Below are 17,965 nucleotides of genomic sequence, written 5' to 3' on the forward strand. Positions count from 1 at the left end.
TGAAGTTGTTCTTGAACTTGAAAACAAGAAAATTAAGTTTCTCCAAGAAAAGTATTTAAATCTTAGTTAAAACTTGTTATTTGAAGATATCTTTTTACAAAAACCCAGTTAAAACACATGGAGACATGTTAGGACTTGGTTTTTCTTAAAATTTATTGCAAAATTTGAGTTCGTCAAACTTTCCGGCGAGTCGTTTAACCGGAAAAGTCACCGGAAGTTGGTTGGTAGGGATAAGATTCAAAAGATTTACTGGAAAAGGCAATCTTTCGAATGTTTGTTTTTAAGTATGTTAGGATATCCAGCTACCACCTTTCTTAAAATCAGAAAAAGTGACTTACTGTAAAAGGGAGAATCTCACCAACCATTTCACGAAAAACATTATACACGAACAACTTTGACGAAGAATCTGCTTAACGAAGAACCATTCTTCGTGGGTAATCAGTCTCACGAAGAACCATGATCTTCATGGTTCTATTTGTCAACGAAGAATCATAGTTCTTCATGACAATTTTTGTTCGTATAGCCTATTCTTCATGGAGCATATTCTTCGTGGGCAACGCCTTGTGTTTTTCACAGAGAGTTTGTAACTTCTTCAAAACTTACAAATTTGTCCTTTAACTTAAATAGTCTTTTATAAAACATCAAAATGAGCTCAAATCCTTGGGATTAGAGTGATAACTCAAATACACCACAAGATCCTTCACAATGGGTCAAGGTTTAATGCCCAAACAAGAAATTATTGCACATTAATGGGCATGTGTCGCAAATCAAAATAATAGCATTCAAAATCTTCTCTTAAGCGAGAGTGAAACAAAAAGCAACAATCGTCCACCAAAATTGAATCACATGAACTATTATCCATCATGGAAAAGTCATTTTCATACGTACATTCTAGGGCAAAATACCGAATTGTGGATGTGCTTTACTACACCGTACAATGTAGCTCTCGAAGAAGGAGGTTCCAATCCACTTACTTTGGCGGGAATGAGCGATAATGATAAAAAGGCCTATGATCTTGAGAAGAAAGCCTTTGCTATCCTTATGCAAGCACTTTATAAGAATATTTATCATCAATTCGCGTATTGTACAAGTACAAATAACTTGTGGGACGTCTTGGAAGCAAGGGGAGAAGGAAATGCTGCGATGAGAAAGATTTGTCATGACTTGTTAAAGAAGGAATTTGAAAGATTTCTGTTAATGGAAAATGAAACCCTGTACGACATGGCTACTCGGTACTATCATTTGCTAAGTGAGATGCACTCATACAAGGTTACTACTACACAACAAGAAATGGTCATGCGTTTTGCTGAAGCTTTACCACCCAAGTGGAGTTAATTCATTGACTTGCTAAAGCATACTGGTGTCTTAGATACGCTTAGTATTTATGAATTCGTTCAGAAGCTTGAAAACAAGGACGGAGAAGAAATTCGAAAGGCAAAACGAATTCCAGTTCCACAGAATCCCGAGATATACTTTGGAGGTATTAACATCGGAGTTAGTACCAGTCAGCAACCAAAGCTACAAACCGCATTTGTATCAAATACAGATCCTTATGGGAGACCATTTGATCCAACAACCTATCTACCACCACCCAAACCAGCTCAACCTTCTGGTTCTCTAACAGACCCTTATGGGAGACCATTCGATCCGAAAGCCTATTTTTCGTTTTCACAAGCTGCTCCACAACAAACCCAACAACCTTCTCAACCAGCTCCTCAACAAGCCTTTTATGGAAACAACAATTCTCAACAATCAAACCCCAACACCGTCAAATTTGATACCTCAAACTTCACCAAAGTCGGTGTGAAAGGTCCTCGGGAACATATAGAACTTCTAAACACAATGGTGAGTGCGTATTGCGGATTAGTCGCCTGTCAAATTGGGAACATTAATTTGACAGATGAAGACTATCAACAAATAGACAGGGAGGAAATGGAACTGATGAATATTAAATGGGTGTTTGCGAGTGCGGTGAGAAGAGCTAAAAACTACATGAGAATAACGGGTAGAACAAGCTTGAAGAGTAAAAGGGATACTAAGTATGGTTTTGATAAGGATGCAGTTACGTCCTTCAATTGTGGTGAGAAAGGACACTTAGAGCGGGAATGCACTCGACCCAGCAGACAAGGAAATCAAAATCCTTTTAGAAACTAGTCAAGTTCATCTAATGCCAATCAAGTGAACAATGAAAGGAGCATTGTAGCAGTTAACAACCCGGGTAACTCAAACCAGTCGGGGCCTTCCAACTCAAACAGGGCCTTAGTAGTTCATGCAGATGAAGGTTGTGACTGGTCAGTTCAATTGGGAAACCAGGGAAATGAAGAAAATGGAGGAACTGCTTCTTATGCTAAGATCATCAAGTATATCAAACATGTTCACAGTGAGGAGTTCTCTGAGGATGATGAAAGTTCTGGGTACAGCGGTAGCTCGGATAAGGAAAGCTCAAATGTGGGTGGTTATGGTTCAGATTCAGATGTAAAGGAAAATCTTGATGTTGAGGTTGACAGTTTACTGAAAGAAGCTGAGGATCTAAAAGAAGCTGAGGAGCTTAAAAGTCAGAAATCTATGTTGATAAGGAAAGATGAAGTTGCATCCAAGGAAATGGAAAAATTCTTCACCGAGGATAGATCTTTTTCTTATCAAACTGCCTTTATGGTAACTGCTACAGCTTCGACTAGTAAGATACACACCGAAACTTCTAGTGTATGCAATGATTGTGTAGAATTGAAACGTAAGCTAGAAGTAGTTACTAGTCACAATCAGGGGTTGGTAGTTGACCTTCTGAAATGCAAGGAGGCAAATATGGATCTAACTCATAATGAAAAAGAATTCAAATCTGTAATTGAAACGCTTAAGAAAAGTGTATCTGAATTAACAAAAACAGATTTGAACAAGCAAACGGGTATTAATAACTATATTAATATCATTGAAAAATTAAAGAAGGAGTTAGCGATTGCCAAATGCGAGCATGATGCGATCGAGCTCAAATTAGAGAGTTATTCTAACTCCCGATATGTGCTTGATCATATCATCGAGGTTCAAAAGCTGAAAGGAGATGCTAAGTGCATTGGGTATAAATTGTGTCCACCTCCATTGAGACACAATTATACCAAGTTACCTGATGTGGAAGAAATACCAAGGTTTGAACCATCTGTACCTCTTAATCCCGAAGATTTTGCAGCTGGTTTAGGGTTCAAACTGGATGATCCATCAAAGGAATCTGAAAAGACAGAAAATGTGTCTTGTGCTGTGGAACAAAGTCCTCCAATAATTGAGGATTCTGTTTCGTCAGATGATGAATTGGATGAATCAGATACGAGTTATCAGGATCAATCTCTTGATAAGAAGAAAGGAGTAGAAATTCTAGTTGAGAATCATATCTTGTCTAATCCTCCTACTCCAGTTGCCCCTTTTGCACAATCAGTTGCAAAATAAGAGATTGATTCGATCAAATCTGTGGAGGAATCTGTGTCTACGTTTAAGGGCGATAATGTGTTGTATACTTTGATTGGTGATGATAAAATTTACTCAAACAAGGATTTCCCAATTAAAAATGTTAATCCATCAATGATTGATAGAGTTTTGGAAGATTCTACCAGTAAGTTTTTGGGTAAGGCGATCCTGAGAGTTACAGTAACTCAGTGTGATCCTATTCCAAAATCTGAAGTTAGAAAACAATACGGGAATAAAAAATTACCAACCGAGGAACAACCAATCGCCCCTAAAGGTAAATAACAGGAAAAACGCGCTCAAAAACCTAAGTTTGAACCAAAAGGAGTTCGAAACAAGAAAAGGGGAAGGGATGTTAAATTTGTGGCCTCAAGCGGTACTGACAAAGGTAGGACTTTTGAAAACAAATCTATTACTAGATTTGTCCAGCAAGTCAAAATCTTGAAACGTAACAGTGAAAACAATTACACTCAACATACAAATGGGTGTGATAATGAAGCTAGTACCTCAAGGCCTGCAGGTTCAACATCGGGACATCGATCAGAATCTCCTAAATTTGTTGAAAGGAGATCTTGCTTTAAATGTGGGGAATTTGGTCATATAATAAAAAATTGTACAAACCCACCAAAACCAAAGTTTATTGAAAAAGCCCCTCCTGAAAAGAATTACCAACGTCATCCTGTGTCACCTAAACAAGAAAAACGTACTGTTAAGGAACAAGAAGCAAAAGAACGACATAAAAATGTTAAGGTAATCGAGAAAGCATTAAAACCGGATGTTGTCGAAAAGGAACCAAGTTCATCAAACTCGTCAAAACCAGAGGTGTCTAAATCTGTAAATAATAATCAATCTGGTAAACGACAACAATCTTGGAAACCTAAAACCGGTACAGTTTCAGGGGGAGGCACACCATTTCCAAATCATCAAGAGATAGAAATCACATTTCTTGATGATAAGGGTCGACCCAAGACCACTAAGGCTTGGGTCCCTATCTCAAACTGATCATGTAGTGTGTTGTGCAGGGTGTTCCAGGAGGAACTGTGAATAGTCTTTAGATTGTTGACAGTGGAGTATCCCAGCACATGACAGGCGACTTAAGGCTCCTGTATGATGTGAAAAGCATTAGGGGAGGTTATGTTGCCTTTGCTGGCAATAAAGGCAGTTACATCACTGGAGAAGGAATGATTTCCGATGGTATTGTGAGTTTTGACAAGATCAATTATGTTCGGCAAATTGATCACAGTCTTCTTAGTGTTTCGCAAATCTGTGACAAGAAGTTCACGGTTCATTTTGATGATACTGGTTGTTATGTGCTGAAGCCCGGTTACAAAATTCCCAAAGAATGGATTCTGTTGACGGCTCCAAGAATTAACGATCTGTATATTCTTGACATGAGCCAAGCTATTACCACGTCTGCATAAGTTACATGTTTTGTCTCAAAGGCCACTGAAAAGGAGTCTATATCTTGGCACAGACGTATGGGTCACATTCACTTGAGAAAAATGAACCATTTGGTGAGAAATAACCTTGTGAATGGTGTACCAGTCAAGAGTTTTCATTTACAAGACGTCTTTGTATCGTGCCGAAAAGGAAAGCAAACGAAGAAGTCCCATCCGATCAATAAAGTCAACACCGTCAACATGCCTCTTGAACATCTTCATATGGACCTCTTTGGACCTATGAAGCACAAGACTACGTTTGGAGATGCTTATTGTTTGGTTGTTACTAATGACTATTTAAGATTCTCATGGGTAGCGATGATGGCACACAAGAGTGAGACTCCGGGAATCCTCAAAAATCTACTTACTTTACTTGAGAATTTATACACTTTGAAGGTAAAGCGAATCGGAAGTGACAACGGCACGGAATTTAAGAATCAGGTTATGGATGAGTTTTGTACTTCTAAGGGAATTCTGCATGAGTACAGTTCTCATTATACTCCTCAACAGAATGGTGTCGCTGAGAGGAAGAATAGAACGCTTATCGAGACGGCAAGAACTATGTTAGTGGAGTCGGAGTTTCCTGTTTACTTTTTGGGGGGATGTTGTGGCTACTGCTTTTATACTTTGAACAGAGTTCTTACTGTTAAAAGGCATGGGAAAACATGTTTCGAATTGTTGCATAAAAGGAAACCGGATGTGTCTTACTTAGAACCTTTTGGAGCTCCATGCACTATGATTGATCCACATGGAAAATTTGGTCCAAGGGCTATCGAAGGTTTCTTTCTTGGGTATGCTACTCTAAATTTCAGGGTGTGGAATCTGACAACTAAAAAGATTGAAGAATGGGGTGAAGTTAGGGTTCAAAGGTACACTGAATGTGTGAGAGCTCCGTGTTCTCCTTGGATGTTTGATTATGATGGACTATTTAACTCCTTTAATCTGCCAACTTTTGATGATGCGTCTGTAGCAGCACAAATGTTACTTGAAGGTGATGCAGCAGTTGACTCATCTTTAGTGCGACCAGTTATTGTTAACCGACAAGAGTCTTGGTTAATAATGTTGTTTAAAATGAGGAGTTTGAAGATGCAGCTGATTATAATGTTTCGTCGGAAGATGAGGAGTTTCATGATGCAATTGAAGCAACTTCAGCTCCTGTCCAAGCTCCTGTTCAAGGTGTTTCTGAAGCAACTTCTCAGGTGCAGATTCAAGACAATGCTAAAGGGAATACATCAACATCTACCACATCTCCAGGCATCGATTTGGTTGTTGATTTGAATATCAACAATTTGGGTATTAATGCTTGAGTTCCTGATGTTCCTGAAACTCAAATTCATGATACTCTTCCTCGGCAGAATATTATCGGAGATGTCCAAAGTGGTGTGCAGAAACGTAATCAACTTTGAAACAACCAGAATGCTGGATTGTATTCGGCAATTAGAGAATCCGGGGAACAGAATGATTGGTCTTTCGCCTGCTATATTTGTCAAGTTGAGCCAAAATCGTGGAAGGAGGCAATGAAAGACGATTCATGGGTTGAAGCAATGCAAGAGGAACTTCAGCAGTTTCAGAAATTGGGCGTGTGGAAATTGGTTGACAGGCCCCCGAACTATAAGAAGATTGGTACTCGATGGGTTTACAAGTGCAAGAAGGATAACCGAGGTGTCGTTGTGAGAAATAAAACGAGATTGGTTGTTGATGTAGCGCGTGATACGGAAACGAAGATCAAACACGTTGATTCTAAGAATACCCGCGAAGATCTTTTCCCAAACCCCCAAATTCATCCCCCAAAAGACAAGAATTTTAAAAAAAGTCAAACAATTATTTTATAAAACTCAAAAACTATCCCCCAATACAAATTACATGAGAACTTATATAGAGTTTTATGATCAACTCAATGGACATAAATTAAAACAAAACTTAATGAACACTAAATGTGGATTTATTTCATTACATAATTGAGTCGACACTTGATATTCCCGCATCATTCTCCCCACCTTTGGAAAAACTCGACCTCAAGTTTTGTCCCAGGCTAAAGCCACCTGGATCGAAAGGAACATCAATCCGATTCTTTTCTCTTATTATCAAGGCCCGCCCAAGTAGTTCTACTTCACGGGTTATCTCATTTGACTCTAAACCTGTACCACCTAGGTCGAACGGAGCATAGGACCATTTCTTGTTCACTATTGTCTTGACCCTCTCAATTAATATAGTTCCAACTAAATAACCATATAGTCGTAAACCATGGACCTCATTGTATTTTTTTACAAAATACCCATCCAGTTTAACAACTTTTTCTTCATTTTGATCAATATGAGGGGGATCTTTTGACGGCATAGCTTCTCCAACCTCCACAATCTGGCCATCAACCAAATTTTCAAATAGAACCTCGTACCAGATTTTTACAGCATGAGAATTTTGTATACCATGGTTTTCATCATCCAAAATAATTTCCTCAAAACTATTTGTTGGAAAATTACCTTTTAAAATTGTACAAAACTAAATTTGAGAAGCACCAAAATCTATTCTGTTTCTTAATGCCTTCGACTTCATTGCTTTGCTCATGAAATTTCTTTGCAAGCCCCCCATGCTAACAGGTTGAGTTCCAACTGTAGCCGCTGGACCACCCGTTATCATAGTAGGACTATCACCCTTAACGCTATGACTTTTGAAACTTGATTCATCATCACCGGCTCCCATGATCGTCGACTCTTTTTTGTGGTCATGTCTAATGGTGAGCACACTACTTGTGCCACCCGAATCATCATCGCATGCCCAAGAATACCATTGCTCATCCTCGTATTCATCAAAACATGGTAGAGTGTGGTACAAGCGATAATCCCTCTCACAAGCCATTTTGAGCCAGGAATTTAGCTCTGATACCAACTGATGTAGTGCGTAGTACGATAATGAAGATCAAACACGTTGATTCTGCGAATACCCGTGTAGTTCTTCCCCAACCCCAAAATTCAACCCAAAGGGCACGGAAATTCAAGTGAAAAAATAAGTTTTCTCAAAATTCAAGTCTGATCTTTCATTTCACTAGAGTAACATATAAATAGGAACATAAATTCGAAATGGGCCTAAAAAAGACAACATGCCAAACACAAGCCCAAAAATAAAATGCCCAAAATACTTGAAAAAACATAAAAATGGAAATAACTAATAGAAATAAGCGTTTTTTTGCCCAGACGATTGCACCAAGATAGAGCTCGTTCTCACGTTCGTTTCGCCTGGTCACACGCCCAAAACGGACCCCCGTAGCCCAAGTTAGAGCCATTTTAGTGAAGCCCGTTTTGTTACGCGATCTTATGTAACACTCTAGTTATTATTTTAAAGGTTTCGTATAAATAACGAAAACCGACATGTATTTAGTGTTATGAATCCTTAGACAATTCTGAGTAAATTAAAACTTTTACAATTCATAAGCTATTCTATGAACGTGATTGGGTTCGTCGTTAAAATTTACAACGAGGCAATGTGCGGAAGCATGAGTCTTTATTGTGTTCGGTTCTTCAGTTTGATCGTCTTCCGGCATCCCATAGTGTACCTACATTTCATAAACATGAAATGCTTAGTTATACAGGGTTTTAAACGTGTCTAAACGGGTTCGAGAAACAATTGATAACAAAACAACAATTTCAACCTGACCTCCACCGTAAATTACGGTGGCACCGTAATTTACGGTGGCCACTGGTTTTACATGCCCCTACCGTAAACCAGTAGGGGGCTACCGTAAGACTTTCATCTCCACCGTAAATTACGGTGGCACCGTAATTTACGGTGGACTCTGCATCCAGTTTTTCCAATTTGCCGCAATTTTGACCCATTCATGTTTTTATCAAACGAAACATGTTTGTTTGATCCTTATTCTCACGGTAATCATAATTTCAATAATTTCTATCATATTAGGTTCAAGTCGCGGGTTCCTTACGTATCTTAAACCCATTTACGCTCCTATGCATATTTTGACCCGTTAAGGGTGTTTATGCATATTTTGACCATGAAACGCTCTCATTCATTTCTAGCATTATCATACAACATTTCTTATCAAGTGATCTTCCACCACAAACTTATTTGTGGTGGACTTAAGGGGGAAATCTAAATAATCCGAGTTTTTCTCGTCGGATTACTAAATTTACGACAGAGACTCGTATAGAGTCATTTGACCAAAGGTTTACATCTTTTGCGACTTAATACTTATTTCAATTACTTACTTGATCGTAAAACTCGTTTCAAAACTACCTTTAAAGGTAGCTTGTCCAATTTAGCTTATAAGGGCGTTTTAGTCCGTTTAGCCAATCATTTACGATGAAGGGCTTTTGGAAGTATATTCGACCCGAAATCCCTCTTTTAACTTATGATTTTGTTTGAAAAGTCATTAAGCTTCCCAACGCAATGTTCACTATATTAAACATTTGGTTTACTTATCAAGTAACCAAATGTTTATTTTGACTTCTATTAGCACTCGTTGAACCACATATTCTAAATGAGTGTTACCCTGTTTCACATACCTGGCGTGGGTCAATATATCAACCCGTTTTTAATACCTTGCTTTTATAACCGCTAATCCATGGCGTTGCTAATACCCATTTCACATTTACTCCTGAAATAATATAACTCGACAATAATCATTAGTCGTTATTGTCAAGAGGTGATATCTTCACCTTTTGACCCGTTTGGTCTAAGTGACCGGTTAGGTTGACGAGATGGCATTTATTACCAACTCATCTATACGACTCGCTCCGGTTTACACCGTGCGGTCATTTCACCTATTGGTCGTTCCCTAACGCTTTTTAGCCTATCATAGCTTACGTCATACGGTGCCATTCAAAATCAATAGTTATGGTCAACGCGTGACCAATTTTACCGTTTTACCCTTATTGTTTGTTTTGGTTTACCCTATAAGGCAACCATTCCAACGTTTCATTTTCCATTTATCATAAAATAATCGAATTACTGATTTTAAGTCTTTTCTAAACCATCAACATGGTTTCTTGTCATGCTTGTCCAACTTGTTCCGTGCGTCTACACGCCGGAACATCATACCGTAATTATGTATTTATCTTATTCGTAACTAATACGATAAGAGGATATTCTAAAATACAAGACTCGTGTAAGCCATACTTACCTCGCACCCGAATACGCTTTTTCTTCACGTGCTTGATTCGTTTGGCCGCTTCTTTCCCAAGCCTCCACCTAGCTTGTAGAGTGTCAAACTATTATTATAATCCGTTTTAGCCCATATTTCACGTAATTAGTCAAATTAGCCAATTACGCATTTCTTTCATAAGATCCCCTTTTCAACATTCATTCAGGCATTTTAACAAACACCTTGTAGGCGAGATTTACAAGCATATTTTCTCTAATCATGTTCATCATTTTAATCAAGTTTTAGTATCAAAATCATGCCTCTATGTCTAGTGTACATGAACTACACCTAGAACTAGCATCACAACATCAAGGTTCATCCATTTAGCACCCTAATTCGAGTGTTCACCATATTTCTACAAAACTCATTTAACACATGATAGGGTAATTATCAAATCCCTAGTTTGGGCCTCAATTCGTCAAGTTTTCAACTAGGGTTTGTTTCTAACGAAGATTTCATCATAATAACACTTATATTCATCAATATTCATTCCAGATTTTCGATTTTGATTGTTTATCAAAATCTCAAGGTATCACCAAATTACAAAATTTGACATACCTTTCGATCCTCTTGACTCGGTGATCGTTTATACGCGTTCATGCATTGATTTGGTCTTGAATTGATCCTCCAATTTGAAGGTATTGATCAAGCTAGGGTTTGGCTCCTTGGAGCCCCTCCTGGTCGTACGCACACACACACACACTCTTAGTGTGTGTTGTGTTTTATTTCTTGATTTAATTAAAACAAGTTTCTTCACTAGGCAACCCTAGTCCCCCATGTTTTATTTTGATCATTTGAAGCTACAACTCACTATTTATCACTTAGCCTCATACTAATAACTAGGTTAATTATCCCTAGTTAACTTAATAGGTTCGGGAAGTTATAACCCGTTATATTTTAAGTCCCGTTAACTCGGGCCTTTCATAACTTTATTGTCTCAAGCATTTATTCACTTCTTATCTAATATTAGGATTAATTATTTAAAATCCTAATATTTACCGGATAAGTTTTACCGCTAACGGTATTTTACCCGTCTTTTAGTGCTAACGGGGTTTGATTACCAAACCCGTTTTCGGGGTGTTACAAGTCTACCCCCCCTTAAAGAGGTTTCGTCCTCGAAACCGGTTCTTACTTAATTTATCGAGTTCAACTCCATGTATTTGCTCTCGATAATCAATTAAGCATTTCTCATATCTTAACCGATTGCTAGTATTACCAGAAAAGTATGGTAATACTCTTTTGGTTATTAATCATCTATGTATCTTACATGACATAATGCGACTGAAAATAACGTAATCTCGTTATTTCCAATGGTTTAATTAACTTAGCGATATTCCTCGCTTTCATATCCTATCAAATTCTTTGTGAATCCGTTACTTTGACCCGTTTAAAGGTCTTTAGTGAAATATTTCACTTTTAGCAACAAATTCTTTTGTTTTCAAATTTATCTATTCGGTTCAGCTATACCGATCCCACTGTTTTCGAGCAAACCAAATTTCTTGACTTGAATTGTTGACCTTAACTGGTCTCACTATCTAGACTTATTTGTCCAGTTTCTTTTTACCGCTTGCTTGGTCATATTGTGATTCTACTTCACATTACATTTCTTGACCGTGATTGTGTTACATCATGTTTAATTTATATCAACCTTTCATTTTTGAGAATATCACCTTTCGAATATATCATCTTGCGCCCATCAGTGTCAAGACTTGTATCTTTCATGCTTACTATTTAAATTCCTATCAGAATTTATGTTTGTAAGAACATTATTTCTTACTAAAACCGAAGTTTTAGTTTTAGGATATTTTCTTTATCTTGTGTCAATCATCCATACCGGGATATTGACAGTCTGTAATTTAATCCTTTACAGTCTTAGTTTTTATGCGGGGATTCTTAACTGATTTCCTTGCTTTATTCCATCTAACCCGTAGGTTTATCACTTAGCCTTATGGGCTATTTTTGATTAGACATTCACCTCTTTAAGGCGAAGTCCTTATAACCTCTTTCTAATCATGACCCGTGGGTCGTTTTGGCCCCGTAGACCTTTTGCTCTAATTAATATCTCGTAGGTTATGATGATTCCGTAGATCATCTTTTATTCGAGTCTTCCTTCAAATGTGTATACATTTATATACGCATACGGCGTTAAGGCACCATGTTTTTGTTTAACATCATTTATTATCGTTTTGATATTATCTTTGACCTTGACCGTAGTCTAAGGCTACATTCGTTTCTTTTCGGGCACATTTTCCGACTTTATGATTTCTCACGTCATTTACGCGTCGGTTTATCTGATGCTCACCATTATCCAGTTTACATATATTCGTGTTTGATTATGTCCCATTGCCGGGCTCATTATTCTCTTGCATTTAACACTACCTTTATCTGGCTAGTGCTCATTTGTGCCATTCGGCGTTATATTGTATTCAACATGTTTGACCTATTAATGTGAAATCCATCACTTATAAACAATCAACTTTATTCTTTATTCGACCCATTCGACTTCGAATAGTTGAACATATTTACTCACAATTTCTATATACGAGATTTTATAGTCATAACTCGTAATCCACGTTACTTTGATCTTTCAACCCGCGTTCACGTCTCTTGGTTTACGCATGTGTTTAATTCTTACCCATCCACCGGGTGTTTTACCGAAATTGTTATTATTGCAACCCTCCCGGTATGCATTAAGACCTCGCTTCGGTTTTTATATTCTGACTTTATCTTTAAGTTCGACGTTTTACAAAAATGACCCGTTAAGGAACATATTTGCATTTTCCGGGTTCGAGTGTAAGTACACCCCCTCCCAATGCATATCTAACTTATCTTACATGTTTACATTCTCCGGGTTCGAGTGTAAGTATCACTGCCTCCCAATATTTGTCTAAATCGTTTTACATGCTTGATGTTTTCTGGGTTCGAGTGTAAGTATCACTCCCTCCCAATATTTGTCTAAATCGTTTTACATGCTTGATGTTTTCTGGGTTCGAGTGTAAGTATCACTCCCTCCCAATATTTGTCTAAATCGTTTTACATGCTTGATGTTGTCTGGGTTCGAGTGTAAGTACACTCCCTCCCAATACTTGTCTAAATCATTTTACATGCTTGATGTTGTCTGGGTTCGAGTGTAAGTACACTCCCTCCCAATACTTGTCTAAATCATTTTACATGCTTGATGTTGTCTGGGTTCGAGTGTAAGTACACTCCCTCCCAATACTTGTCTAAATCATTTTACATGCTTGATGTTTGCCCCTTCACCCGGGCTCATTATCCTAATGTAATACGCCCCCGTCACTTGGTTGTGCGTTTACATTATTATCAAATATTTTGCTTATCTGATTCATTTGGGTACTTTTCAATTAGTCCCATTCACCCTGCCCTTACTACATCGGATGTAAACGTGTCCGCCATAAGAAGTTCATGGTATCATATGCCGCTACTTACTTGGCCAGAGTAAGCGATTAACACATGACACGCATGACCTTTTTACAGTTTTCACATCACGCCCTATGTAAGTAATACCTCTATCTGTTTTTCTTGGAAACAATATCCCGGATAGGTTTTCTATTCAGGTCTTTCCAAGTTTTCAATCTACATATGCAACTTTCAATTTCTACATATCTGTTGCATATTACTATTTATGCAATGATTTAAAACGTGCACCTGATAATGCCTGCCCTAACGGGCTTCTCTTGCCATTAGCCTTGTTCGCGGTCGTTACGCGATTTAGTCCTTGATGGGCATGTTCCTCTTGTCATGCCTCGGACTGCTCCTCTATCACATCTTGCATTTGTTTAACCTTTGCCATCTTTAAATGTAAGTGTCCTTCAATCAAGACATTCACAAAGTTAGTAATGTCAACTTTACTAAATGCCCGTATCATAGTACAAGGCTTTTGTACTATATGTGTCAACGCACGAAATGTTGTTAACCATTTCTATCATTTAATTTGGGGTAACGTGTATTTCACGATAACCCTATGTGTTGTTTACAACACTTTAATACGCTAAACGATTAACATACATACGCTTACCGGATTTGCGATCAAGCCTCGAACCGAACACACCTTACTCTTTAACCATGAGCTCTGATTACCAACTTGTAACACTCTAGTTATTATTTTAAAGGTTTCGTATAAATAACGAAAACCGACATGTATTTAGTGTTATGAATCCTTAGACAATTCCGAGTAAATTAAAACTTTTACAATTCATAAGCTATTCTATGAACGTGATTGGGTTCGTCGTTAAAATTTACAACGAGGCAATGTGCGGAAGCATGAGTTTTTATTGTGTTCGGTTCTTCAGTTTGATCGTCTTCCGGCATCCCATAGTGTACCTACATTTCATAAACATGAAATGCTTAGTTATACAGGGTTTTAAACGTGTCTAAACGGGTTCGAGAAACAATTGATAACAAAACAACAATTTCAACCTGACCTCCACCGTAAATTACGGTGGCACCGTAATTTACGGTGGCCACTGGTTTTACATGCCCCTACCGTAAACCAGTAGGGGGCTAACGTAAGACTTTCATCTCCACCGTAAATTACGGTGGCACCGTAATTTACGGTGGACTCTGCATCCAGCTTTTCCAATTTGCCGCAATTTTGACCCATTCATGTTTTTATCAAACGAAACATGTTTGTTTGATCCTTATTCTCACGGTAATCATAATTTCAATAATTTCTATCATATTAGGTTCAAGTCGCGGGTTCCTTACGTATCTTAAACCCATTTACGCTCCTATGCATATTTTGACCCGTTAAGGGTGTTTATGCATATTTTGACCATGAAACGCTCTCATTCATTTCTAGCATTATCATACAACATTTCTTATCAAGTGATCTTCCACCACAAACTTATTTGTGGTGGACTTAAGGGGGAAATCTAAATAATCCGAGTTTTTCTCGTCGGATTACTAAATTTACGACAGAGACTCGTATAGAGTCATTTGACCAAAGGTTTACATCTTTTGCGACTTAATACTTATTTCAATTACTTACTTGATCGTAAAACTCGTTTCAAAACTACCTTTAAAGGTAGCTTGTCCAATTTAGCTTATAAGGGCGTTTTAGTCCGTTTAGCCAATCATTTACGATGAAGGGCTTTTGGAAGTATATTCGACCCGAAATCCCTCTTTTAACTTATGATTTTGTTTGAAAAGTCATTAAGCTTCCCAACGCAATGTTCACTATATTAAACATTTGGTTTACTTATCAAGTAACCAAATGTTTATTTTGACTTCTATTAGCACTCGTTGAACCACATATTCTAAATGAGTGTTACCCTGTTTCACATACCTGGCGCGGGTCAATATATCAACCCGTTTTTAATACCTTGCTTTTATTACCGCTAATCCATGGCGTTGCTAATACCCATTTCACATTTACTCCTGAAATAATATAACTCGACAATAATCATTAGTCGTTATTGTCAAGAGGTGATATCTTCACCTTTTGACCCGTTTGGTCTAAGTGACCGGTTAGGTTGACGAGATGGCATTTATTACCAACTCATCTATACGACTCGCTCCGGTTTACACCGTGCGGTCATTTCACCTATTGGTCGTTCCCTAACGCTTTTTAGCCTATCATAGCTTACGTCATACGGTGCCATTCAAAATCAATAGTTATGGTCAACGCGTGACCAATTTTACCGTTTTACCCTTATTGTTTGTTTTGATTTACCCTATAAGGCAACCATTCCAACGTTTCATTTTCCATTTATCATAAAATAATCGAATTACTGATTTTAAGTCTTTTCTAAACCATCAACATGGTTTCTTGTCATGCTTGTCCAACTTGTTCCGTGCGTCTACACGCCGGAACATCATACCGCAATTATGTATTTATCTTATTCGTAACTAATACGATAAGAGGATATTCTAAAATACAAGACTAGTGTAAGCCATACTTACCTCGCACCCGAATACGCTTTTTCTTCTCGTGCTTGATTCGTTTGACCGCTTCTTTCCCAAGCCTCCACCTAGCTTGTAGAGTGTCAAACTATTATTATAATCCGTTTTAGCCCATATTTCACGTAATTAGTCAAATTAGCCAATTACGCATTTCTTTCATAAGATCCTCTTTTCAACATTCATTCAGGCATTTTAACAAACACCTTGTAGGCGAGATTTACAAGCATATTTTCTCTAATCATGTTCATCATTTTAATCAAGTTTTAGTATCAAAATCATGCCTCTATGTCTAGTGTACATGAACTACACCTAGAACTAGCATCACAACATCAAGGTTCATCCATTTAGCACCCTAATTCGAGTGTTCACCATATTTCTACAAAACTCATTTAAGACATGATAGGGTAATTATCAAATCCCTAGTTTGGGCCTCAATTCGTCAAGTTTTCAACTAGGGTTTGTTTCTAACGAAGATTTCATCATAATAACACTTATATACATCAATATTCATTCCAGATTTTCGATTTTGATTGTTCATCAAAATCTCAAGGTATCACCAAATTACAAAATTTGACATACCTTTCGATCCTCTTGACTCGGTGATCGTTTATACGCGTTCATGCATTGATTTGGTCTTGAATTGATCCTCCAATTTGAAGGTATTGATCAAGCTAGGGTTTGGCTCCTTGGAGCCCCTCCTGGTCGTACGCACACACACACACTCTTAGTGTGTGTTGTGTTTTATTTCTTGATTTAATTAAAACAAGTTTCTTCACTAGGCAACCCTAGTCCCCCATGTTTTATTTTGATCATTTGAAGCTACAACTCACTATTTATCACTTAGCCTCATACTAATAACTAGGTTAATTATCCCTAGTTAACTTAATAGGTTCGGGAAGTTATAACCCGTTATATTTTAAGTCCCGTTAACTCGGGCCTTTCATAACTTTATTGTCTCAAGCATTTATTCACTTCTTATCTAATATTAGGATTAATTATTTAAAATCCTAATATTTACCGGATAAGTTTTACCGCTAACGGTATTTTACCCGTCTTTTAGTGCTAACGGGGTTTGATTACCAAACCCGTTTTCGGGGTGTTACATCTTAGGCCTCCAAATACAAGATGGCCCGCTTTTCCACACTTGGGCCCGCATCAGTTGTCCAGGGCTTTAATCAGGTAGAAGGTATTGATTATAATGAAGTTTATGCACCGGTGGCACGTCTTGAGGCGATAAGGATTTTCTTGGCTTATGCGTCCTAAAAAAAGTTCACTGTTTATCAAATGGATGTGAAAAGTACATTTCTTCATGGTATGGTCGAGGAAGAAGTATATGTTGAGCAACTGCCTGGTTTTGAAGATCCGATTTATCCTGACAGAGTTTGGCTTCTGAACAAGGCACTTTATGGTCTTCATCAAGCTCCAAGGGCTTGGTATGAAACGTTGTCTACCTATCTGTTGCAGAATGGTTTTCGGCGTGGGTTGATCGACTGTACACTCTTCATCAAGGAAAGAAACGAGGATTTGTTGCTGGTTTAGGTGTATGTTGATGATATCATCTTCGGGTCTACAAATGATGAAATGTGCAAGGTATTTGAGCGGGTGATACAAGAGAAGTTCGAGATGGGTGCTATGGGAGAAATGAATTTCTTTTTAGGTTTGTAGGTTCATCAATCTGAGAAAGGGATCTTCATTCATCAGACAAAGTACGTTGGGGATATCTTGAAACGATTTCAGATGGAAGATTCGAAGCCTGCGGGGACTCCTCTGGCTCAAAATCATGGGATTACACCTGACGGAACCGGTGAACATGTGGAACCAACTCTCTATCGTGCTATGATCGGATCTCTCATGTATCTTACTGCTTCAAGGCCTGATATTATGTATCCAACATGTCTTCTTGCTAGTTACTAGTCCAATCCGAAGGTTTCTCATATGATGGCTGTTATGAGGATTTTTCGTTATCTGAAGGGTTGTCCAGACACCAGTCTGTGGTATCCTA

At 38.0% G+C, this 17,965-nt stretch overlaps 1 protein-coding gene and 2 long non-coding RNA genes across 3 annotated transcripts in view; all 3 read right to left on the reverse strand.

Annotated features, from left to right (window-relative positions):
* LOC110922502 (non-specific lipid-transfer protein) overlaps positions 1-17,965 on the reverse strand; it is a 37,389-nt gene that overhangs the window by 6,214 nt on the left and 13,210 nt on the right. The gene's annotated exons all lie outside the window — the stretch shown is intronic.
* Positions 8,710-11,294, reverse strand: LOC118489002. The gene is made up of 3 exons (XR_004885649.1): positions 10,600-11,294; positions 10,021-10,088; positions 8,710-9,495 (listed from the first exon to the last, which is right to left on the reverse strand). It is a non-coding gene; the product is annotated as an uncharacterized LOC118489002 (long non-coding RNA).
* Positions 15,370-16,679, reverse strand: LOC110922093. Its single transcript, XR_002582863.2, has 3 exons — positions 16,543-16,679; positions 15,964-16,031; positions 15,370-15,438 (listed from the first exon to the last, which is right to left on the reverse strand). It is a non-coding gene; the product is annotated as an uncharacterized LOC110922093 (long non-coding RNA).

The sequence above is a fragment of the Helianthus annuus genome, chromosome 17, assembly GCF_002127325.2.
Source record: "Helianthus annuus cultivar XRQ/B chromosome 17, HanXRQr2.0-SUNRISE, whole genome shotgun sequence".
In the NCBI taxonomy this organism is placed as follows: domain Eukaryota; kingdom Viridiplantae; phylum Streptophyta; class Magnoliopsida; order Asterales; family Asteraceae; genus Helianthus; species Helianthus annuus.